Below are 20,463 nucleotides of genomic sequence, written 5' to 3'. Positions count from 1 at the left end.
ATCCAATTGATGAAGCTCATGTTAGTCGATACCAAGCCATGTAACCTATAAATCCTATGGACTATTAGCTTTAATTTCCACCATTAGATCAATGCCTTTTTTTTATTAAAGCATGAGATCAATGATTAGATAGCATGCCTTACTTGATTATGTTATTCTAGATCAGATAAAGTTTTATTTGGGCTTGCTTAGGAGGAAGTATCCAGCATACTGGTTCTACTCGATACAACAATGCTACTGCTGAATCATCTCAAAGTGGTAGGAGGCCTGCTACAAAAGTCCCAGTTTCAGATAAAGGGAGGGCAGTATTACCATGGCCTACCACTATTCAAGCCGTAGCATCTTCGTATATGATGGCTGGACAGAAAGGGCTTGTGCCTGAACAGAGCTGGATGATGATAAGAAGGGTTAGAAGCAAGGTCCGCCGTACCGGTACCGGTCCGGTCCGGTCCGTACCGGCCGGTACGGGCTCCGAACCGGCCGGTACGGGCTCCGAACCGGCCGGTACGGGCCCGAACCGGCCGGTACGGGCCCGAACCGGCCGGTACGGGCCCGTACCGGCCGGTTCGGATAAAAAACCGAAAAATACCGGTTTTTTATCCGTTCCGGTACCGGTCTAGGACCGGACCGGTACGTACCGGCCCGTACCGGCCGGTACGGCATTCCATGGTTAGAAGTCTGTCAAATCATTTGAACTCAAAACTCTAGCAAAATATTCTTGTCGTTCCGAGTTTAAAGGATAGTGCCCAATATGCCACCTCTTTTTAACTTTCAGTTTTATGAGTTACTTGTTTCTTATCTTGACAGGAAGAGAGTGAACTTAAGAGGCAAAGAACGAAGCAGTCGAATAGGGAGTCAACAAGGAGGTAAAGACTTCAGAAGCAGGTATACTCCTTTGTATCTGTTTTTGGAACATCTTATTTGTGCTTTTCTAACCAAATTTCAAAGAAACAGGTTATTTGAGTGTTTCTATATTATTAAAGTTGGTGTTTTTATATTATCAAAGTTGTTTTGACCTTTTTGGTGATGTATGTATCATTTGATAATAGTGAAAACAAAGTTGTTGAGCAAGATATTTGAAAAAGAGCAAAGAAATATGTGAGAGACTACTGATTATTGGTTTCTGGTAAGGATGATGGTGTTTGAAGGATAATGGGATTTTAAGACGATCTCAAACAATATGTTGAGTGGGGAACATACTAAGAGTTTAGTTATTGTGGAAGTCTAGAAATATGCAGTGGATGCAGAGAATGCTCTTGCAGCAAGGATAGAAATATAGTGGCTTTACCTAGTTTATAATATTAGATATATCATACATATGTATGATGAATTATGATTCAAATTTTGTTGGTTATGCAGATCACAAGTAATACAATGATGAAGCTGAGAATTAAAGAATGGAAACATTATATAAATATGGTAATTGCTGTCCTAAATATTAAATGGTTTAGATTGAGGACAGATCTTCAAATAGCATGAGTAGATCATAGAGTCCTTGGTTGTGGGAGGTGACACCTTGATGGATACAAGGGGCTCTTTTCCATATTTTCTCAGAATAACTTGGGTATAAGATTGCAAAGGAGATTACTTGAGCATCTCTTGGGTTCTACTTTAATATCTTCCTATCTCAACCAACATAAACTGATATTCAGTTTATCTTAGTATTGCTCACTTCCGAGAGATTGGATTTTATAAATTTTGATGGGGAGACAAAAGAGTTGAGTGAAAGTCATGAGAAGAGACTGAAGTGTACTTCCAATTTCAAGGAAATGACCTTAGAAACAAACTAATATTGAAGCAGGACATAAAGTTTGTCATTTTTTGTGTAAGCATTAATCGAGCGTAATGGTCATCCAATTAATGACCATTAGAAGATGTTGATAGAATTTCATACCTAGAGGTTATTTACAGGATCATCCATAGTTTACTTTCTTGTGCTTCTTTCTTGTCCCATCTTTATTTAGTATATTTTTGGTATTCAGAAAAAGGAAGTTGTTTATGGTTTCTTGTTATTTGGATGACAGTAATCTGTGAGATGTGAGGTGAAGAGACACATCCCTATAGATTTTTGATATCATAAGGAAGGTGATTTAGTGTATATTCACCTCGGCAAAGAACAAGCTCAAATAGAGGCTGGATCGGCTTTTCAAAGTTCCTAAGCTTATTATAGAGAATCAACAAAACTATGCTTCCTATTGTGATGTCTTGGCCACTTATGATGGAGCAGATCTCTCTCGTTATAGAGAAGCATGAATTGGAGAATGAATTCTCACCTATAAAGGGAGTTTGACACCCAAGGTAGCTAATGAGCTACGTATCAGGACTGAAAATTGGCCCATAAGCCCTTTTCCCTACTTAATAGGCATATCAAACTAGACTCACAATAAAGCCTATTCCTATGAGCTGACAAAGGAGCCCATTCTTGAAGCCCTTTTACATGTCCTTGAGTTTACTTTTTAAGTTGCACGTAGAGAATGGAGAGATGTTCCAACCTATGCATGCACAAAGGATGAGCCATCCATGAGAAGGGATTCCAATGTTGTGTGAAAGTTTTCATACAGTCACTTTAAATGGAGCTCATCAAACATCAATCTTGCTCCAATCCTTACTAGAAGGAATCTTCTATTAAGGTGGCATATCCGCTTTCTAATCATCTTGGAAACTCATACTTGCACCTGCTTCCTAAGCATTTCTTTTTTTTTTTTGCAAAAAAAAAAAATCATAGGAGCCCCTTCGCCATACTTGCACCCCCGTACCACAGCTGCTTTTGGTAAATAACTCCAATCCTTTATCGTTTGTTCCAGAAGGGTGTGAGCATCCTATTTGCAGTGATCTTCACTTGTTCTCACTCTTTTTTCCAATATCATCAACTTTGCTATCTGAGGATGATGGTGTTATTTTGATGATTAACAAGCAATTATTTAAAGCATGCTATAAGTTAAATTGATACTTCATTTATAAGTTCATTACTCTCAGTACATATGCTTAATTGAAAGTATATATATGGTCTTGTTCATTTGGATGGATCTAACCTTGAGATTGCAGCAAAGTGTGAATTGAGTCGACCCATAGGTTGATTGGGTCGACCCCGGCACTTCAAGGAATCATCTGGCACACTCCTGCAAAAACAGCACAAATGAACAGTGAGTTGGGTCGACCCAAGGTAAGCATGAGTCGACCCAACCTCCAAAGAACCTCAAAACACAAAGGAAAAATGTTCTCTGGATTCACTGAGAGGGTCGACCCACACAGTGGTTGAGTCGACCCAAGCTTGAGTCGACCCAAACCCTGAGAGGGTCGACCCAAAGGCAAGACAGAAAGACAGACAGAAATTGGTTCTCTGGAATTACTGAGAGGGTCGACCCAAGAAGAAGTTGAGTCGACCCAAGTAAACTTTGAGTCGACCCAAACCCTGAGAGGGTCGACCCAAATGGAAGACAGAAAGACAGACAGAAAATGGTCTTCTGGGATTACTGAGAGGGTCGACCCAAGAAGAAGTTGAGTCGACCCAAGTGAAGTTTGAGTCGACCCAAAGAATGGTTGGGTCGACCCAAGTGAAGGAAGTTTGAAATTCATGTTTCTGTGTTCTCTGAGAGGGTCGACCCAAGGAATGTTTGAGTCGACCCAAGGCCAAGTTGGGTCGACCCAAGGACAGGTTGAGCCGACCCAACCACGGGCTGAACAGTAACGGCTAGTTCTGCAGATGTACTTTTTGTCTTTTCCAAGGCTTGTAACGGCTAGTTTTTCAAATCTGACGGATGGGGCTTGACCAAAGAAGGTGGGAGGCTATTTAAAGGGCACTATTCATCAGAGAGAAACAACTTTTGAGTGGGAAATCAAAGAATACACAAGAAAACCAAAGAGCCCTAATCTTCTTCATCAAGAGCTTCATTCAAAAATCAAAGAAAGGGATTGAGCAGATTCAAAGAGGCATCAAGAGCTCCTTCCCCCATTGAAGAGTGAAGCTTCCTTGACAAAGAAGAGCCAAGCGACTTCAAAGCGATAATTTCTTTCTAACTCTTCTTCATTGTTCATATTGTCTTATATGCTCATTTAGGAGTTAAATCTTTTATTTTCATTTGCTTAAACTCTTTGTAAAGGTTCGTTGGTAAGCCCGTAAAACCAACAAAGGTTTTTGGTGAACCCGTAAAACCAAAGTTGTATAGGTTCGTTGGTGAGCCCGCAAAACCAACAAGGTTCTTGGTGAGCCCGCAAAACCAAGTGTATAGGTTCGTTGGTGAGCCCGTAAAACCAACTAGGTTTTTGGATTGTGAGCCCGGAAAACAATCCAACTGTAATCCGCGTGATTATAGTGAAATCCCAAGGGTACGCTTGGGGAGTGGACGTAGGTGCTAAGGAGAGCACCGAACCACTATATATTGTGGTGTTTGCATTGTGCTTGTGCCTCTATTTTCTCTTGCTTTATCTTCTATATTGCATTAGCATAACTCACTCAAATAGCCTAAGAAAGCATCTACCGCACTTAACTAAGAAAGTTTTTAAAAGCACCAAAAGTTTAAAAGAAACCAATTCACCCCCCCCTCTTGGATTGTCACCTTGGGCAACAAGTGGTATCAGAGCGAGGTGCTCTAATAGTGCTCATTGATCTAACCATCAAGAGTTAAAGATCATGACAACCCAAGTGGGAGGTGCAATGAGTGAGGGGCAATCCACAAATAGACCACCTCTATTCAATGGCACAAATTATGCATATTGGAAAGCTAGGATGAGGATATTCATTCAAGCTTCAGATTATGAGGTATGGCAAGTAATCACTAGAGGACCTCACACACCCACACTCAATATAGAAGGCACTATCATACCCAAACCAGAAATGGATTGGAACGAAAATGATAGAAGACTAGCACAATTGAATGCAAAAGCTATAAACATACTTTATTGCTCTTTAGATGTAAATGAATTCAATAGAATATCCACTTGCTCCACTGCCAAAGAAATTTGGGATAGACTTGAGGTCACACATGAAGGGACCAATCAAGTCAAGGAGTCAAAGATAAATATATTAGTACATAAATATGAATTGTTTAAAATGGATTCTACCGAATCCATAACTGATATGTTCACTCGCTTTACTGATATTATAAATGGACTCAAAAGTTTAGGAAAATCTTACTCTAACTCTGATTTGGTGCGTAAAATTCTCAGGTCTCTACCAAGGAATTGGGAGGCCAAGGTAACCGCCATACAAGAAGCAAAGGACCTCAACGCACTGCAGCTAGAGGAGCTTCTAGGGTCACTCATGACCCATGAGTTGACAATGAGGCAAAACTCAGAAGATGAGGTCAAGAGAAGAAAGCCCCTTGCCCTAAAGACTACCACCCCTAGACAACAATCTGAATCAGAAGACTCAGATGACGATGAAGATATTGATGAGGAAGGGATGGCAGCACTTGGGAGAAAATTCAGAAAATTTATGAGAGGTAAAAATAGATTCCATAAAAAGAAGCCCTTCTCTAAAGGTAACTCAAGCAAAGAGAAGGGTAAGGACAAAGAAAAGGGTAAGGACAAAGAAAAGGAGAAAGAAACCCCTATTTGCTATGAGTGTAACAAACCCGGGCATTATAAGATAGATTGCCCAGATTTGAAGTGGATGGCAAGAAAACTGAAAAAGAAGAATTTTATGGCCGATTGGAGTGAGAGTGAGGATTCAAGTTCAGAGGACGAAGATCATCAAGACATGGCCCAAATATGTCATATGGCCAATGACGATGAGGTAGATTCTGAACTTGACTGTGATTTTACTGTTGATGAGTTACATGATGCATTTTTAGAACTTATGGAAGAACATAAGAAAGTAATTAATAAAAATAAAGCTCTAAAAGAAGAAAATCAATCTCTCATTAAAGATAAAATGAAACTGTCTAATAACTATGAAACATTAAGTAGGAAACTTGAAAATGAAAACAAGAATCTAATTGCTGAAAATACTAAGTTAAAAGAAGATGCTGAAAAGTATAAATCCTTGGTAAATAGATTTACTCTTAGTTCTACCAAGTTAAATATGATACTTGATAGTCAAAGAGCTGTATATAATAGGGCAGGTTTAGGCTATAGACCAAATACAAAACAAAAATTCTTAAAGAATATTTTTGTAAAAGCAAAAAATGAAAATATTACTTGTTATTGTTGCAATAAGATAGGACATAGAGCATATGAATGTAATTTTAGAAAATCTAGTCAAAACAAATCAAGTAATAATCAAAAGATTAAATTCAAGAAAGTTTGGGTTCCAAAAGGAACATGGAGTACTAACCCTAAAGGACCCAACTTAGTTTGGGTACCTAAAGTTTCATCTTGATCTTGATTGCAGGTGTGTCTTACAGCTGATAAAATGGAAAAACGATGGTATCTTGATAGTGGCTGTTCAAGACACATGACCGGTGACGAAGATCAGTTTGTCACTTTGGAACCAAAGAAAGGTGGAGTAGTTACCTATGGAGACAATGGTAAAGGTCATATCATTGGAAAGGGTAAAATTTTCATTGCTCCATCTATTTTTATAGAAAATGTTTTATTGGTTAAAGGTTTGAAACATAATCTTCTTAGTATAAGTCAATTTTGTGATAAAGGATTTAAAGTTACATTTGAAGCATCTGTATGCATTATCACAAATCCTAAGGATAATAGCATTGTACTTATAGGACAAAGGCAAAGAAACATTTATTTAGTAGATCTTCATGAATTAGGTAAGAAAAATGGTTTATGCTTAATAACTAATGAAGAAAAGAAGAATGAAACTAGTTGGCTTTGGCATAGAAGACTAGGACATGCTAGTATGGAATTAATATCAAAACTAGTTAAGAAGGAACTAATAAAGGATGTGCCAAAATTAATTTTTGAAAAAGATAAAATATGTGGACCATGTTCTCTAGGAAAACAAACTAGATCATCCTTCAAATCTAAAAATGTAGTATCAACAACTAGACCATTTGAACTCATACATATGGATTTATTTGGACCTACTAGAACTACAAGTCTAGGAGGAAAGAAATATGGACTAGTTATTGTTGATGACTTTTCAAGGTATACATGGGTTTCATTTTTGGCACATAAGAATGAAGCATTTTCTGAATTCTTGAAACTATATAATAAAATAATAAATGAAAAGAAACTTACATTGATAGCAATTCGAAGTGATCATGGCACGGAATTTGAAAATCAACACTTCGAGGAATTTTGCACTGTAAATGGAATATCACATCAATTTTCAGCACCTAGAACGCCTCAACAAAATGGGGTTGTTGAAAGGAAAAATAGGACATTGGCAGAAATGGCACGCACAATGTTGTGCGAGTCAAATCTTCCAAAGTACTTTTGGGCTGAAGCTATAAACACCTCTTGCCATATTTTAAATCGAGTTTTAATACGACCTATAACTAAGAAAACTCCTTATGAACTTTGGAAGAATAAGAAACCAACTGCAAAATATTTTAAAGTGTTTGGGTGTAGATGTTTTATTTTAAATAATGGCAAGGAGGACTTAAGTAAATTTGATGCCAAGTCAGATGAAGGTATCTTCTTAGGATACTCCATATCTAGCAAGGCATACAGAGTATTCAATAAAAGAACCCTAGTAGTGGAAGAGTCGGTCAATATCATATTTGATGAGTCTGATAGTGAGTCTGCTAGGAAAGAAAACTTTGTTGATGATGATACAGGAATTATCGACTTTGAGAAGTTAAAAATTAATGATGTGCCAAATCAAGATAAGGGAGAAGATTGCGTGCCACCACAACCCCAAGATGTGCCAAAAGAATGGAGGTATGCACATGGACATCCCAAAGACTTAATTATTGGTGATCCATCTCAAGGGGTAAGAACTCGATCTTCTCTTAGAAATTTAAATAATTATCTTGCTTTGTCTCACAATTAGAACCTAAAACTTATGAAGAAGCTGAAAAAGATACTAACTGGATAAATGCCATGCAAGAGGAATTAAATCAATTTAAAAGAAGTAATGTATGGACATTAACTGAAAGACCAAAGCATAAGTCAATAATTGGAACAAAATGGGTATTTAGAAATAAATTAGATGAAAATGGAGTAGTTATAAGAAATAAGGCTAGACTTGTAGCTAAAGGATACAATCAGGAAGAAGGAATAGATTATGATGAGACATTTGCTCCAGTAGCTAGATTAGAAGCTATAAGATTACTTCTAGCATTTGCATGTTTTATGGATTTTAAATTATATCAAATGGATGTGAAGAGTGCATTTTTAAATGGTATTATTGAGGAGGAAGTATATGTAGAACAACCTCCAGGATTTGAAAATCATGAATTGCCAAATCATGTGTTTAAATTACATAAGGCATTATATGGTTTAAAGCAAGCACCTAGGGCTTGGTATGATAGACTAAGTAAATTTCTGCTTGAAAATGATTTTTGTAGAGGAAATGTAGATAAAACTTTATTTATCAAAAGAAAGGACAAAAATCTATTAGTGGTACAAATATATGTAGATGACATAATCTTTGGTGCCACTAATGATACTCTATGCAAAGAATTTGCTGATCTAATGCATGGAGAATTTGAGATGAGTTTGATGGGAGAACTAAGTTTCTTTCTAGGATTACAAATCAAACAAACCAAGGAAGGCATTTTCATTCATCAAACTAAGTATACAAAGGAAATACTAAAGAAGTTTGGGAATGAAAATCATAAGGGAATTGGCACTCCAATGAATCCCACTAATAAGCTAGACAAGGATGAAAAAGGGAAAAGTATAGATATTAAGCTCTATAGAGGACTAATTGGATCCTTGCTCTATCTTACGGCTAGTAGACCCGACATTGTATTTAGTGTAGGGATATGTGCTAGATATCAATCGGATCCTAAGGAGTCACATTTAAGTGCAGTTAAGAGGATCCTTAGATATTTAAGAGGAACCACCACCATTGGGTTATGGTACTCGAGAGACTCATGTCTAGATTTGCTTGCATACTCAGATGCAGATTTTGCCGGATGCAAATTAGATAGAAAGAGCACAAGTGGCACATGCCAATTCTTAGGAAACAATTTAGTATCATGGTTTAGTAAAAAGCAGAATTCAGTAGCACTATCCACAGCCGAAGCTGAATACATAGCTGTTGGTAGTTGTTGTGCTCAAGTATTATGGCTCAAGCAACAACTAGAGGACTATGGAGTTAAACTAGAAAATATTCCTATTAAGTGTGACAATACGAGTGCTATCAATCTCACTAAAAATCCAGTTCAGCACTCTAAGGCCAAACACATAGAAATAAGGTACCATTTCATTAGGGATCATGTGCAAAATGGAAATGTACGCATTGAGCATATATGCACAGAAAAATAATTGGCCGATATATTTACAAAACCACTGAGTGAAGATAGATTCTGTACGCTCAGAAGAGAATTAGGTATATGTGATCCTTTTATTGAATGAATATGAAAGGAAGTTAGTAGTCTCACGATACATTCTTCTAACTTCAAAAATCCCATGAAACATGAGTCAAATCTGTTGTCTATAAATTTCTTACTCATGTATCAATGTCCCATAAGGAGCTTACAAGGATTAAAAGCGAGGAAAATTTTTTAGAAGCAAAAAGGGAGAGAAAACCAAGTTCTGCACTTGGGTCGACCCAACCCAGAACAAGGGTCGACCCAACGTTGAGTCGACCCAAGAAAATTCTTGAGTCGACCCAACGTCGGGACCCCACTGTTAAAAGGGGGCCCGAGAGCTTATCTAGGGCACTGTTTGCCCTTTGTCTCCTTCCGAAAAGCTTGGTCCCCACTCTCCAATCTCCACTAGACTCCTCCAAACAGTAGATTTCTTTAAGATCTTGGAGAAATGGGTCCCAAACGAGCCGTAGCCAAGAGATCCGGAAGAGTGAGCCGAGTCCAACAAGAGGAAAGGCGCCCTACCGAGCCTTCTCCCGTGTCTCCACGACGTGAGGCACGTGCGGAGGTCCCTCCTCCTCCTTCCCCCTCAGTGCTTCTTGCAAGATTTGCGGGGAGGCCGGTTACTACCGGAAGAAGGATCCATTCGGAGTTTTTCAACCAAGAAGGATTTCGAATTTGGGAATGGATCCAAAGACAAGGATGGGAGTATCTTTGCTCCCTTGATGTGGTGATTTACCCCGGGTTAGTCCAAGAGTTCTACGCCTTCCTCAAGACTGGTATGGGAGGGCTTGTTTCAGATGTTAGAGGGATTCGGATCCGTGTATCCGAGGAGAGCTTGAGTGAGCTTCTACACCTACCTTGCACGGGAGCTATTCCGGAAAGATCAGATAACAAAATGAGAGCTCTTCAGCTGATCATGGAAAATGAGAACTTCGATTTCTCTCAAAAGGTAATAGCTAGCTCTCTTTCCGCCGAAATGAGGTTGTTGCTTAATATGGTAAATAGGATTTTATTTCCGAAGACCGGGAGATTCGATCTCATCTCAGAACGAGATCTTGCAGTTATGGAGTGCATGATTAGGGGGATTCCCCTAAATCTTCCGGCCATGATATTGAGGCAAATGAGAAAGGTAATAAGCAGCAACAGGGTATCATTACCTTATGGTATGATACTTACATTAATCTTCCGTCAGCATGGGTTACCTCTCGAGGAGGAAGCATTCAAGAATCTGCAACCCACAGACACGTACACTGCACGGTCACTCATACGCATGGGTTATGAGAAAGTGAACGGGCAGTGGATACATACTGGTGCAGGCATTCAGGGTGAGGCACCAGAGGGAGAGGCACCAGAGGGTGAGGATGAGGAGCCTATGGATCTTCCCACTGCACCCTCAGAGGCTGGACCATCGTCATCTGCTCCTCCGACAGATACGGATGACTTCTGGAGCAGGATGACAGAGCTCATGACAGCTCAGGCGAGGACTATTACTGACGGGCTCACGAGCCGATTGGACGCCCGCTTGGATGTCATGTCTGCTGATATCAGTGATCTGAGGCAGCAGATTGGAGCACTCCGGAGAGAGAGAGACACATGGACCATCTGTGCCACAGGCTGCTGAGTCAGAGATATCGGCACAGAGTCATCCAGCTCGACGTGCTCCACGCCAGACCCAGTCACACCAGACTCGACCTCCCCTCGCCACGTATGCTAGGCGGATGAGGACTAGATCCCAGCCATTAGATTCCCCCTAGGCTGATTTTAGCATCTATGTTTAGAGCCTAGGCTAGAAATCTAGTTCTCATATGTATCTTGCCTTTTCTTATATATATGTATCTTGTTTTTCCTTCATATCTTTAAATCTTGATTGAGGAACATTGTACTTATTTTGGGAATTAATGTATGAAAAATGTTCCTATTTTGATCAATGAAGTCTAAAGCTTGTTCTTTATTGCATCTTTTCCCATATATGTTTTTGATGATAACAAAAAGGGGGAGAAGAGAAGGAAAGAGTATTAATTTAGGAAAGAGTGTATATAAGAGAGAAGAGAAGAGAAAGAGTATTAATTTAGGAAAGAGTGTATATAAGGGAGAAGAGAAGGAAAGAGTGTATATAAAGGAGAAGAGAAGGAAAGAGTATTAATTTTGTGAGTAAAGAAGTTTATGAAAATAAAAGAGAAATAAATGGGCAAACAAATTGAAAATCATATAAGAAAGATTACATATCTAAGGGGGAGCAATTTGCAACAATGAAAATCACAAAATCAAAAATTTCTATCAAGATTCAGAATTTGGCACATATAAATTCAGAATTTGGCACACACCTCTCGCACCCCGATACATAAGCTGAAACTCATTTATTATCTCAAATTTTTGAAGTTTCATTGCTAATGAATTATAAATGAAAGGGGGAGCCATTCAAAAAGTCAAATTGGCAAATTTTTAATGATATAGGGGGAGGTTTCACTTATATATATGAAAAGCTGAAATTCTGAAATCCAATCCCTTTTATAAACTGATTTTAAAGACAAGTATCAATAGGCTTATACTCTTTATTTTGTAATCATCAAAAAGGGGGAGATTGAGGATGATGGTGTTATTTTGATGATTAACAAGCAATTATTTAAAGCATGCTATAAGTTAAATTGATACTTCATTTATAAGTTCATTACTCTCAGTACATATGCTTAATTGAAAGTATATATATGGTCTTGTTCATTTGGATGGATCTAACCTTGAGATTGCAGCAAAGTGTGAATTGAGTCGACCCATAGGTTGATTGGGTCGACCCCGGCACTTCAAGGAATCATCTGGCACACTCCTGCAAAAACAGCACAAATGAACAGTGAGTTGGGTCGACCCAAGGTAAGCATGAGTCGACCCAACCTCCAAAGAACCTCAAAACACAAAGGAAAAATGTTCTCTGGATTCACTGAGAGGGTCGACCCACACAGTGGTTGAGTCGACCCAAACTTGAGTCGACCCAAACCCTGAGAGGGTCGACCCAAAGGCAAGACAGAAAGACAGACAGAAATTGGTTCTCTGGAATTACTGAGAGGGTCGACCCAAGAAGAAGTTGAGTCGACCCAAGTAAACTTTGAGTCGACCCAAACCCTGAGAGGGTCGACCCAAATGGAAGACAGAAAGACAGACAGAAAATGGTCTTCTGGGATTACTGAGAGGGTCGACCCAAGAAGAAGTTGAGTCGACCCAAGTGAAGTTTGAGTCGACCCAAAGAATGGTTGGGTCGACCCAAGTGAAGGAAGTTTGAAATTCATGTTTCTGTGTTCTCTGAGAGGGTCGACCCAAGGAATGTTTGAGTTGACCCAAGGCCAAGTTGGGTCGACCCAAGGACAGGTTGAGCCGACCCAACCACGGGCTGAACAGTAACGGCTAGTTCTGCAGATGTACTTTTTGTCTTTTCCAAGGCTTGTAACGGCTAGTTTTTCAAATCTGACGGATGGGGCTTGACCAAAGAAGGTGGGAGGCTATTTAAAGGGCACTATTCATCAGAGAGAAACAACTTTTGAGTGGGAAATCAAAGAATACACAAGAAAACCAAAGAGCCCTAATCTTCTTCATCAAGAGCTTCATTCAAAAATCAAAGAAAGGGATTGAGCAGATTCAAAGAGGCATCAAGAGCTCCTTCCCCCATTGAAGAGTGAAGCTTCCTTGACAAAGAAGAGCCAAGCGACTTCAAAGCGATAATTTCTTTCTAACTCTTCTTCATTGTTCATATTGTCTTATATGCTCATTTAGGAGTTAAATCTTTTATTTTCATTTGCTTAAACTCTTTGTAAAGGTTCGTTGGTAAGCCCGTAAAACCAACAAAGGTTTTTGGTGAACCCGTAAAACCAAAGTTGTATAGGTTCGTTGGTGAGCCCGCAAAACCAACAAGGTTCTTGGTGAGCCCGCAAAACCAAGTGTATAGGTTCGTTGGTGAGCCCGTAAAACCAACTAGGTTTTTGGATTGTGAGCCCGGAAAACAATCCAACTGTAATCCGCGTGATTATAGTGAAATCCCAAGGGTACGCTTGGGGAGTGGACGTAGGTGCTAAGAAGAGCACCGAACCACTATATATTGTGGTGTTTGCATTGTGCTTGTGCCTCTATTTTCTCTTGCTTTATCTTCTATATTGCATTAGCATAACTCACTCAAATAGCCTAAGAAAGCATCTACCGCACTTAACTAAGAAAGTTTTTAAAAGCACCAAAAGTTTAAAAGAAACCAATTCACCCCCCCCCTCTTGGATTGTCACCTTGGGCAACACTATCAGAGCTTGGGTGATGGCCAACCATTGTAGATGTGGACCAAAGCAGAGGAAGCACCAATTCAAGAACATGAATAATGTTATGTGGAATTGGATAAATTGAGGACATGAGTGCAGCACCTACTGGAGTGCCTAACATGTTCTATGACTATTGAATTTAATGTTTTGTGTCATCTTTTTGAAAGCACGACATTTCTAGGGAATGATGATGGAGAGATTAACTCTTCCATCATGCTTCTAGCCAAATGCCAATCAAAGAGGCTTTCTTGCCTCTTGTCTTTCTTTTTTTCTTCCTTGCATAAAGTACATGCATGTTTGTTTTGTTTAACTTAGTTTATGGAACTATGACATTATATATATACAATGTGGAAACCCAAGAAATGCCCTGATTGTTCTGGGTCTAATTTTTAATCCTCATCAGATAAAAGGTTATATTGCAAATTCTAGTGCATCATGCCCAATAAACGCTAGCATGTGAAAAAAAACACCTGTACTTTTGAAATGCTGAAAGACATTTAAACAACTTTAGTTTAAACTTTTGGCTGTTATACACCACAACCAATTCTTCTCCTTCTTCTTCTTGTTGGTAGAACATAATTCTTCTTTTAGATAAATTGCTTCAATAGAGCTACATTATCTTCCTAAGTTTTCTTCTCATGTTTGCTCGCCTTCATGAAGTGATAAACTACTGCTTTTGTTCAGTTTCTTAGTGTTCTTTTAGCTTCCAATGAACCTAATGTTCTCAGTCTTCATTTGCATAATTTTTGGTTCCTGGTCAGGATCATATTTTGTTTGCTTTGTAGTTTGCATGCAACAAGCCCACTTTTCTCCCTCTTTCTTGACAGTATTCATTGAGAACATTTTTGAAGGATACTCTGCCAATTGAGACAAATGCTTTTTTGCCTTAAATTATTTCTTTAAATTTACTATTTTTGATATTCAGGTTTTTACTCTGAATAATTGCAATAAAGACAAATGCTATTTTCCTTTAAATTTTCTATTTTCAATATTTGGGTTTTTGGTTGTAGAATAATTGGAGTGAATTGCCAGTCATTTGGCAGTAGTTGATTCGAGAGTTTCTTTCTTTCAAGCTTGTGCTGAGATAATGTTTAAAGTACTCTTCATGATTTCAACTAATCCCGATGTCTCATAAGCTGCTTTTTAGAAATTTTAATTCTCATCTAAAAAGTATACTTTATAATTGCCCATTAAGTTGGGTTGACCAAATTGTGCTAAGCAAGCCAAATTAAAATGCATTGATGTACTAATGAAATGACTTGACTTTCAAACATTGGCTTTGTTACTGCTATTGATGATGGAAGCCGTCGATGAAGATGATGTATCTGATCCATCTAATAAAATGATTTCTGGAAGCATTTTACATAATCAAATGATTATATAAAGAGAGTAATAGAATAATTTTGATTAGGAGAAATGCAACATAAGTGTGTATAAAGTGATTTTGCAAAATTGTAGGCCAATAGGCCTAGATTGAGCCCCTTTTATACGTGAGTAGACTTCTCCAAAACTCTCTTATTTCTGATGTGGATTATTTTTCCTTATATTATCATCACAAGTACTTGTTTCACTTTATTTTATGCATGACTTGCTTTTTATTGAAACAAGGAAATCCAACCATCATTCTTGCTATTTTAGGACCACTTTGGAGTTATGACAAAGCGCTAGCTTTAAATAGGAAAGGCCAGCAATTATACCCAAGAGATACTTGTGTTGGAAAGCAAAGTTTTTGATAATGCTAAGACATACTTGCTGCAAGTACATTATCTTTTAGGAGCTAGTCATTCCCTAACTATAGATTATTGCCCATTTTTTGTATTTGGCCTTTTATCATTGTGTCAATATATTTGTATCTTGGCTTTCTTATTTTAGTTCGGCCATTCAAACTTGAATAGAAATATTGAGTGAGCATAATCAATCATGAGGATGAAATTTCAGCAAAACCAACTTGTGACCCATGGCCATAGTGGGGTTCTTGAAAGAATTCAAGAATCTTATTTGGACAGATGACTAGAAAAGACAGCTTGGATGTTGAGGTTTGTCAAAAAGGCAGCAACTCACTTCAAATATTTACAAATTTAAATACCAATATATAGAAAAAAAAACATTTGCATGCTTTAGAAAAAGAAATGAAAGAAGTGTGTGTAGAAGTTTCTCCCTAAAATGTTCTTGACTAATAATGCTAGATAAAAGCATTTCATCTTGAAGCGTAAAGTAACAAAGTCTAATCCTAATTACAAACTAGAATATAATGCTCAACTGGAGATTGAGGATGTGATTTCCATGGGAAGCTTGAACAACTCTTGCAAACAAAGCGCATTAGAAGCAGAGGTTTATCACTTTGTAAGAACAAGAAAGTGGCAAAGGAAATTTGAAGAGAACTCTGGATATTGGGAATAAAAAACTGAAATCCTAGTGAAGCAGATGCATGCAGTAAAAGATATTTTGTAATGGCACATAATAACAGAAAATTACTGGAGAACACAAGAGAGAATCCAAGTTGGCATATAATTAATCCAACTGAGATGTTAGACAAAATAATATTACAAGCTGAGGTCATAAAGAATAATATGTAATATAATAAAAGTATTTGGTAGTATTCAAAAAGTAGTCTTTCGGTAGGCCAGAATCCAAGTTGGAACGTAATGAATGTGAGCACTTTGAAGATGATAGACAAAATAAATTATAAACTAAGGCCATAAGGAATAATATATAGCATAGTAAAGTATTTGGTATTATTTAAAAGGCACTCTTTTTGTGTTTGAATGCATGTCTTGGTCATTAGTCCTTCCAATGTAACTTTCTCTCACCGTTGAGTTTATAGAAGTTAGAAAAAAGGACTGATGATTGGTTTCTCTTGTAGTTGATATATATCAAAACAATTATGAACTGAACAATCAGTATTTTACATCCATTCTATAATTGAGTGCAAGAACCTTTACAAATCAAGAGTGTTCTTAAAGAAGCCTTTTCACTTGTGATTAGAGTTCTCACAGTCCTCTTATTTTGATTTTTTTTTTCTCCAACTTAATTTATTCCATCATTTCTTCAACCATTTTCATTGAAAAAATTGTCTATATAAAACCATTTATTTATCTTCATTTGTGGCTTCTATTCCTAGCGTGGTTTGTTGAAATCAATCTGAGAGAAGAAAAGAATCTACATGAAAAATTCTTGTAACTGATGCAGTATGTAATCGTATTCTAGATTTTCTTGACTAAAGTCTTTTTAGCATTAAATGCTCCATCATGTCATTCTAGATTTCCAGTCTTCTACAACTAGGGAGCCTTGGTTAAGTTAGAATCTATTAAAAGGTAAGAGTAAACTCCTCAGCCCAACCTCAAAATAGTACAGCCAGCTTATCCCACTCAGGTTGGTTTATGGTGATGTAGATTTTTTTTTTTTCTTTCTGAAATAATTGGCTAGGTTAATCCTGCTTATAAGTCTAAAACTAATATTTCATAGAGTGTAAAGCCATTATGATAAAAGTTCCTCAAAGTCACTTGCAAGCCATTAGTCATAATTGGGTTTGTAAATGATAGGGATTTTTTTTAAAGAAGATATTTCAAACTTTAATTTAAAATTAAAATTAAAAGATATATATTTATAAAACAAGACTGTAGATTGCTATGCTAGCTTAAACACCAAAGACTCCATTCTACTAGGAAACTAATCACGGCAGCCCATCCGCTCGTTTAGCATAATGTTAATGGCAAAAGCTGAAAAAAAGGAAAAGGAAGAGAGATTGGGTTTTCTGAAACCTCTACTCAGGTCCTTCCATCAACCCCATATATTGCATCTCTTTTCACTGCATCCTATCTCTTACAAGGAATCTAGAGAAAATCTTATTGCGTTGAGCTCAACAATCTCAAGTTCAGTGTATGATATAATAGTTTGAGTTGTCCAGTGAATATTCTTTTATTCACTTGCCTCATCTTTGATGGTGGATTTTAATGATTATTACCTCGACTCTACTTGACCAATACATGCTCTCTACTAGTTCTTTATTAATCTTTAATTCTTCCTATTTGAACGGATAGCTTTTACCTGTATAGTTTTGCTTTGATTTCTGCATTCTACATTTTGATATTGTAGTCATGTGGATGGTACATTGGACATATTAATATATTTTGATTACCTTTAGTTTGCTTTTCTTTCCATTTCCACTTTATGAATCTTATAACCAAATTAAGTTTTATATTTTTATCAGAAAACAATGAGAGCAAAATACAGAAGGGGCTAGCTTCTGATAGACAAGATAGCGCAAACATAGGCTATTAAGGAAACATTATATGGAACTCAAAGTGTAGTTCCAAACAAATAAAGTCATCCACAACCATCCCCTGACTAGCATAAAGAGGACAAAGTAGGGGAGATACAATCAAATTGGCAAAAATGAAGCAAACATCACTACCGGGTATAAGTTGTTGCAGTTCAAGTCTTATAATTATGTAGGCATAAATGAAGGAAACATCACTAGGTTTAAGTCTTGCAAATGCACATACAATCATGCATTGGTGTACGGATGTATGTAAGAAAATTAATGCATTAGAAATTGAGGGATAGTTGTGTTTTTTTTTTTTTGTAAATTGGCAATGATATGTTATATACATAAACTAGTTATCTAGGTATTTCTCGAGTCCAACATCCTCTATCCCACACCCATGTTCTCTCTTTGACAAAAAACACTAACTTTGCTTTTGGCAGAGGTATGTTGGAGGGAGAAGGTTTTAGAGTGTGTGGCCATGTAGAGAGAGAGAGATGGTGGTTAGAGGCTGTTGACCATAGAAATGCCTGGACTAGGGGAAACCCTTGGTTTGCTTTCTCTCCCTTTTGTCTAAACAAATGTGAGTCCTTAGTTTTAAGATGACTTGGCAATCTAAAGCAAGGTTTTTGGTACGAGGTTTCGTACGGTCGTACCTGTACCAATATTCAACTAGTACATTGTCAATATGGTCCAGTTCTTGGTATTGACACTTGGTATGGGGGCATACTTTGTACCAATTCTCTACTAATACAAGCTAGGATGCTTGGTACAAACCGGTTTGGTTTGGTATTGAAAACCATGATTTGAGGACTTGTTTTATAAAATATATCATTTAGGTTTAAATTTTATTTTCAGTTTACTATATTATTCTTTTAATTTTCAGGAAGAAATTATGCCATTGTTTAAGGAAATTCCCTAGTAGATAGCTCTTAAATTAAGTTTTACAAATGCTTGTCAATAATATTTTAATTTAGCTTGGACTTGCTGATTTTTGAGTATCCCACTGGAATAGCTTAGGAGCTTCATCTAAGCTAATGAAGTTGAACATAAATCAAATTGTATTTATTAACCATTTGATGGTCGAGTTCTTATACTTGTTCCGTTTTTGAATATCTTTTGGAGAACCAATGTGGTTCCTTGGTAAACAAGAGGTCTTATTTGTAATTTGCTGCCAAAGAATAGGGATGCTATAGATTTGATGGTTGCATGGAGTTGAAGCTTGTGTCATCTAATGCAAAAACAAGATGTTTAATACCTTGGATGGTGTATAGAAATTTTCAAGTTAAACACTATTTGAACATTAGAATCCAAACTTTCTTTTCATCCATTTTAGTCTTCTTTTGCATGTGGTTAGGATATTAAAAGGAGCTTATTCAGACCATGATAGTTGTATCAGAACAATGATCTAATCATTTATTCATCCTTTTCTCGACCTCATTTCTTAACTAGAAGATTTACCAAATTATGGTGCATTTGCCATAATAGAGCGAAATGAGCAACTTAAATATCATTAGTTATATTGGACATTCTTATGCATGTGTAATTAAGAAAACTAGTGGTTCATGAACGAGCAATACCAAAATAGAGAAAATATATGAAATAAAGAAATAAAAGGAATTTTTATTTTGGTGACTAACAATCATTCATTGTAATCTAAAAAAGAAACTGTTGAAAAACTTATCAAATCTTCCCCAGTTTCAAAAGCTCTGTGATGTAAAGCAAAGATAAGGAAGGGGCACAAAAAATTGAAGGAAGGAGCTCATATGAGAGCAATGGTTAAGGCGCTTGTAACTGAAGAAGGGAGGCATCGAACACTTAGCAGAAATCCATGCGGCTCTTCGAAGAATTGGAAGCCAGTAATTGTCATGTCATTGGAGTTTACGACTCTAAATCCTAGTTATATGAGGAGTACTTATTCTTTAGTATACTTGGCTCTCTGTTTTATATTTTTAAGAACCTTGTTTGATGATTAATTAATCTATGTATTTGACATTCATGCAGAAGAAAGAAATGCATAGATCTCTATTTTTGTAGAGATTCCCAACTTACCTTAAATGAACCTAGGGCTCTAACTTCCATTTTTTGATGTAGCAAAGGACTTCTAAAAATATTCACTTGTCCAACAAAAAAATTGTTCTTCCATGGAGCTCTATAAAAAAAGCAACTAAAATTACTTTAAAACATTATTGTTATGATATCTCGATATAGATATAGAATAGTATCTAGTAATATTATACAAAAAGTTAAGACAATAAAAATTAAGAAAGGGATAAGACCTTGTGAAATTGGGAACTTGAATAATGAAGGATAGAGCTAGACTTTATGGAGTCCATAATGATTAGTGTAGAAATAATAAGGGATAAGACTTTGTGAAGTTGAGATCTTGCATAAGGAAGTATAGTGCTGGACTTAGAGCAGTCAGTTTAAAGTTCAAAGAAATAGGGGTATTTTAAGGATAGGAACGTGTGCATTGATGTTATAAGATGTTTGGCATTTTAAGAAGAGGTCATGCTAACAATTGCTG

At 37.1% G+C, this 20,463-nt stretch overlaps 1 protein-coding gene across 3 annotated transcripts in view; it reads left to right on the top strand.

The window, feature by feature from the left end:
• LOC103695481 overlaps positions 1–20,463 on the top strand; it is a 36,138-nt gene that overhangs the window by 11,833 nt on the left and 3,842 nt on the right. Inside the window, exons 2-3 of one of the 3 annotated variants that reach the window (XR_005509393.1) lie at positions 193–407; positions 808–885. The exons of 1 other annotated variant lie outside the window; for it this stretch is intronic. The gene's annotated coding sequence lies outside the window, so the exon portion shown is untranslated. The remainder of the gene's footprint in view (positions 1–192; positions 408–807; positions 886–20,463) is intronic. One more of the 3 variants, XR_005509394.1, reaches the window with a different exon arrangement.

Source organism: Phoenix dactylifera, unplaced genomic scaffold, assembly GCF_009389715.1.
Source record: "Phoenix dactylifera cultivar Barhee BC4 unplaced genomic scaffold, palm_55x_up_171113_PBpolish2nd_filt_p 000982F, whole genome shotgun sequence".
Lineage (NCBI taxonomy): Eukaryota > Viridiplantae > Streptophyta > Magnoliopsida > Arecales > Arecaceae > Phoenix > Phoenix dactylifera.
Note: the sequence above shows the minus strand (reverse complement) of the source record. Positions and strands in the feature narration are given on the sequence as shown.